Genomic DNA, 6,000 nt, shown 5'->3' with positions numbered 1-6,000 from the left:
GGGAAGTGAGTCAGTTGTTGTTCGCTGATGATACAGCGCTGGTGGCTGATTCATGTGAGAAACTGCAGAAGCTGGTGACTGAGTTTGGTAAAGTGTGTGGAAGAAGAAAGTTAAGAGTAAATGTGAATAAGAGCAAGGTTATTAGGTACAGTAGGGGTGAGGGTCAAGTCAATTGGGAGGTGAGTTTGAATGGAGAAAAACTGGAGGAAGTGAAGTGTTTTAGATATCTGGGAGTGGATCTGTCAGCGGATGGAACAATGGAAGCGGAAGTGGATCATAGGGTGGGGGAGGGGGCGAAAATTTTGGGAGCCTTGAAAAATGTGTGGAAGTCGAGAACATTATCTCGGAAAGCAAAAATGGGTATGTTTGAAGGAATAGTGGTTCCAACAATGTTGTATGGTTGCGAGGCGTGGGCTATGGATAGAGATGTGCGCAGGAGGATGGATGTGCTGGAAATGAGATGTTTGAGGACAATGTGTGGTGTGAGGTGGTTTGATCGAGTAAGTAACGTAAGGGTAAGAGAGATGTGTGGAAATAAAAAGAGCGTGGTTGAGAGAGCAGAAGAGGGTGTTTTGAAATGGTTTGGGCACATGGAGAGAATGAGTGAGGAAAGATTGACCAAGAGGATATATGTGTCGGAGGTGGAGGGAACGAGGAGAAGAGGGACACCAAATTGGAGGTGGAAAGATGGAGTGAAAAAGATTTTGTGTGATCGGGGCCTGAACATGCAGGAGGGTGAAAGGAGGGCAAGGAATAGAGTGAATTGGAGCGATGTGGTATACAGGGGTTGACGTGCTGTCAGTGGATTGAATCAAGGCATGTGAAGCGTCTGGGGTAAACCATGGAAGGCTGTGTAGGTATGTATATTTGCGTGTGTGGACGTATGTACATGTGTATGGGGGGGGGGGGTTGGGCCATTTCTTTCGTCTGTTTCCTTGCGCTACCTCGCAAACGCGGGAGACAGCGACAAAGTATGAAAAAAAAAAAAAAAAAAAAAAAAAAATATATATATATATATATATATATATATATATATATATATATATATATATATATATATATATATATATATATATATATATGGGTGATTATTGGTGCATATGCACCTAGGCATGAGAAGAAAGATCATGAGAGGCAAGTGTTTTGGGAGCAGCTGAATGAGTGTGTTAGTAGTTTTGATGCACGAGACCGGGTTATAGTGATGGGTGATTTGAATCAAAGGTGAGTAATGTGGCAGTTGAGGGAATAATTGGTATACAAGGGGTATTCAGTGTTGTAAATGGAAATGGTGAAGAGCTTGTAGATTTATGTGCTGAAAAAGGACTGGTGATTGGGAATACCTGGTTTAAAAAGCGAGATATACATAAGTATACGTATGTAAGTAGGAGAGATGGCCAGAGAGCGTTATTGGATTACGTGCTAATTGATAGGCGCGCGAAAGAGAGACTTTTGGATGTTAATGTGCTGAGAGGTGCAACTGGAGGGATTTCTGATCATTATCTTGTGGAGGCGAAGGTGAAGTTTTGTAGGGGCTTTCAGAAAAGAAGAGAGAATGTTGGGGAGAAGAGAATGGTGAGAGCAAGTGAGCTTGGGAAGGAGACTTGTGTGAGGAAGTACCAGGAGAGACTGAGTACAGAATGGAAAAAGGTGAGAACAAAGGAGGTAAGGAGAGTGGGGGAGGAATGGGAAGTATTTAGGGAAGCAGTGATGGCTTGCGCTAAAGATGCTTGTGGCATGAGAAGCGTGGGAGGTGGGTTGATAAGAAAGGGTAGTGAGAGGTGGGATGAAGAAGTAGGATTATAAGTGAAGCTGAAGAGAGGGGCATTTGGACGATTTTTGCAGGGAAAAAATGCAAATGAGTGGGAATTGTAAAAAAAAAAGAAGCAGGAGGTCAAGAGAAAGGTGCAAGAGGTGAAGAAGAGGGCAAATGAGAGTTGGGGTGAGAGAGTATCATTAAATTTTAGGGAGAATAAAAAGATGTTTTGGAAGAAGGTAAATAAAGTGCGTAAGACAAGGGAGCAAATGGGAACTTCAGTGAAGGGGGCTAATGGGGAGGTGATAACAAGTAGTGGTGATGTGAGAAGGAGATGGAGTGAGTATTTTGAAGGTATGTTGAATGTGTATGATGATAGAGTGGCAGATATAGGGTGTTTTGGTCGAGGCGGTGTGCAAAGTGAGAGGGTTAGGGAAAATGATTTGGTAAACAGAGAAGAGGTAGTAAAAGCTTTGCGGAAGATGAAAGCCGGCATGGCAGCAGGTTTGGATGGTGTTGCAGTGGAATTCATTAAAAAAGGGGGTGACTGTATAGTTGACTGGTTGGTAAGGTTATTTAATGTATGTATGACTCATGGTGAGGTGCCTGAGGATTGGCAAATGCTTGCATAGTGCCACTGTACAAAGGCAAAGAGGATAAGAGTGAGTGTTCAAATTACAGAGGTATAAGTTTGTTGAGTATTCCTGGTAAATTATATGGGAGGGTATTGATTGAGAGGGTGAAGGCATGTACAGAGCATCAGATTGGGGAAGAGGAATGTGGTTTCAGAAGTGGTAAAGGATGTGTGTCAGGTGTTTGCTTTGAAGAACGTATGTGAGAAATACTTAGAAAAGCAAATGGATTTGTATGTAGCATTTATGGATCTGGAGAAGGCATATGATAGAGTTGATAGAGATGCTCTGTGGAAGGTATTAAGAATATATGGTGTGGGAGGCAAGTTGTTAGAAGCAGTGAAAAGTTTTTGTCGAGGATGTAAGGCATGTGTACGTGTAGGAAGAGAGGAAAGTGATTGGTTCTCAGTGAATGTAGGTTTGCGGCAGGGGTGTGTGATGTCTCCATGGTTGTTAAATTTGTTTAGGGATGGAGTTGTTAGGGAGTTTTGGAAAGAGAGGCAAGTGGGCAGTCTGTTGTGGATGAGAGACCTTGGGAAGTGAGTCAGTTGTTGTTCGCTGATGACACAGCGCTGGTGGCTGATTCATGTGAGAAATTGCAGAAGCTGGTGACTGAGTTTGGTAAAGTGTGTGAAAGAAGAAAGTTAAGAGTAAATGTGAATAAGAGCAAGGTTATTAGGTGCAGTAGGGTTGAGAGTCAAGTCAATTGGGAGGTAAGTTTGAATGAAGAAAAACTGGAGGAAGTAAAGTGTTTTAGATATCTGGGAGTGGATCTGGCAGCGGACGGAACCATGGAAGCGGAAGTGAATGATAGGGTGGGGGAGGGGGCGAAAATTCTGGGAGCCTTGAAGAATGTTTGGAAGTCGAGAACATTATCTCGGAAAGCAAAAATGGCTATGTTTGAAGGAATAGTGGTTCCAACAATGTTGTATGGTTGCGAGGCGTGGGCTATGGATAATCTGTGCGCAGGAGGGTGGATGTGTTGGAAATGAGATGTTTGAGGACTGTATGTGGTGTGAGGTGGTTTGATCGAGTAAGTACTGTAAGGGTAAGAGAGATGTGTGGAAATAAAAAGAGTGTGGTTGAGAGAGCAGAAGAGGGTGTTTTGAAATGGTTTGGTCACATGGAGAGAATGAGTGAGGAAAGATTGACCAAGAGGATATATGTGTCAGAGTAGGAGGGAACGAGGAGTAGTGGGAGACCAAATTGGAGGTGGAAGGATGGAGTGAAAAAGATTTTGAGTGATCGGGGCCTGAACATGCAGGAGGGTGAAAGGCGTGCAAGGAAAATAATGAATTGGAACGATGTGGTATACCAGGGTCGACGTGCTGTCAATGGATTGAACCAGGGCATGTGAAGCGTCTGGGGTAAACCATGGAAAGTTCTGTGGGGCCTGGATGTGGAAAGGGAGCTGTGGTTTCGGTGCATTATTACATGACAGCTAGAGACTGAGTGTGAACGAATGTGGCCTTTGTTGTCTTTTCCTAGCGCTGCCTCGCACACATGAGGGGGGAGGGGGTTGTTATTTCATGTGTGGCGAGGTGGCGATGGGAATAAATAAAGGCAGACTATGAATTATGTACATCTGTATATATGTATATGTCTGTGTGTGTATACACATGTGTACACTGAGATGTATAGGTATGCATATTTGCGTGTGTGTACGTGTATGTATATACATGTGTATGTGGGTGGGTTGGGCCATTCTTTCGTCTGTTTCCTTGCGCTACCTCGCTAACGCGGGAGACAGCGATAAAGCCAAATTAATAATGAACATATATGAATATATAAATATATATATGAATATATATGAATATATATATATATATATATATATATATATATATATATATATATATATATATATATATATATATATAATATCATAATTCTTTTTAAAAAGACATTATTATGAACGGGATTAAGCTGTGAATCTGTATTGTTGGAACAATGATAATAGCTTGGCACCTCTTATGGAGACGCTGTGTCTCTCACTCCCTTCGCCTTCACCTCACACCACCTGTACAGAGCACATATTACATTTTTAATTAATTGTCATATGAAATCCAGTGGATCATAGGGGGCGAAAATTCTGGGGGCCTTGAAGAATGTGTGGAAGTCGAGAACATTATCTCGGAAAGCAAAAATGGGTATGTTTGAAGGAATAGTGGTTCCAACAATGTTGTATGGTTGCGAGGCGTGGGCTATGGATAGAGTTGTGCGCAGGAGGATGGATGTGCTGGAAATGAGATGTTTGAGGACAATGTGTGGTGTGAGGTGGTTTGATCGAGTGAGTAACGTAAGGGTAAGAGAGATGTGTGGAAATAAAAAGAGCGTGGTTGAGAGAGCAGAAGAGGGTGTTTTGAAGTGGTTTGGGCACATGGAGAGGATGAGTGAGGAAAGATTGACCAAGAGGATATATGTGTCGGAGGTGGAGGGAACAAGGAGAAGAGGGAGACCAAATTGGAGGTGGAAAGATGGAGTGAAAAAGATTTTGTGTGATCGGGGCCTGAACATGCAGGAGGGTGAAAGGAGGGCAAGGAACAGAGTGAATTGGAGCGATGTGGTATACCGGGGCTGACGTGCTGTCAGTGGATTGAATCAAGGCATGTGAAGCGTCTGGGGTAAACCATGGAAAGCTCTGTAGGTATGTATATTTGCGTGTGTGGACGTATGTATATACATGTGTATGGGGGGGGTTGGGCCATTTCTTTCGTCTGTTTCCTTGCGCTACCTCGCAGGCGCGGGAGAGAGCGACAAGGTATAAAAAAAAAAAAAAAAAAAAAAAAATGAAATCCAAAGATGAAAACCTGTCTTATTTTTGTGAAGGAGATTGAAGAGAGGCACTTAACAACCAACAAATGTATAAGCAAAAACACTAAACCTGCCTCTTGTCCTTTTATCGAGGCTTAAGTTAGTTATTTTAGTTACACTGCTGTGCTAATTATGACTGAAACGTGATAATTAAATATTATGAAATGCTAGAAATGTTATCATCTGTTTTATTGGATCTGAAGGTAAATGTCCACATCCAACATTGTGGCAGTAATTAACATGAAATCGTTCTGTTTATTTACTATAATTATCCCCTCGCATGATTATCATAAATAATAACAACCTCGCATGATTAACATGAATAATTACATCCTCGCATAATCATCATGAATAATTACATCCTCGCATGATCATCATGAATAATTACATCCTCGCATAATCATCATGAATAATTACATCCTCGCATGATTATCATGAATAATTACATCCTCGCATAATCATCAAGAATAATTACATCCTCGCATGATCATCATGAATAATTACATCCTCTCATAATCATCATGAATAATTACATCCTCGCATAATCATCATGAATAATTACATCCTCGCATGATCATCATGAATAATTACATCCTCGCATAATCATCATGAATAATTACATCCTCGCATAATCATCATCAATAATTACATCCTCGCATGATCATCATGAATAATTACATCCTCGCATGATCATCATGAATAATTACATCCTCGCATAATCATCATGAATAATTACATCCTCGCATGATCATCATGAATAATTACATCCTCGCATGATCATCATGAATAATTACATCCTCG

Source organism: Panulirus ornatus, chromosome 37 (assembly GCF_036320965.1).
Source record: "Panulirus ornatus isolate Po-2019 chromosome 37, ASM3632096v1, whole genome shotgun sequence".
In the NCBI taxonomy this organism is placed as follows: domain Eukaryota; kingdom Metazoa; phylum Arthropoda; class Malacostraca; order Decapoda; family Palinuridae; genus Panulirus; species Panulirus ornatus.
Note: the sequence above shows the minus strand (reverse complement) of the source record.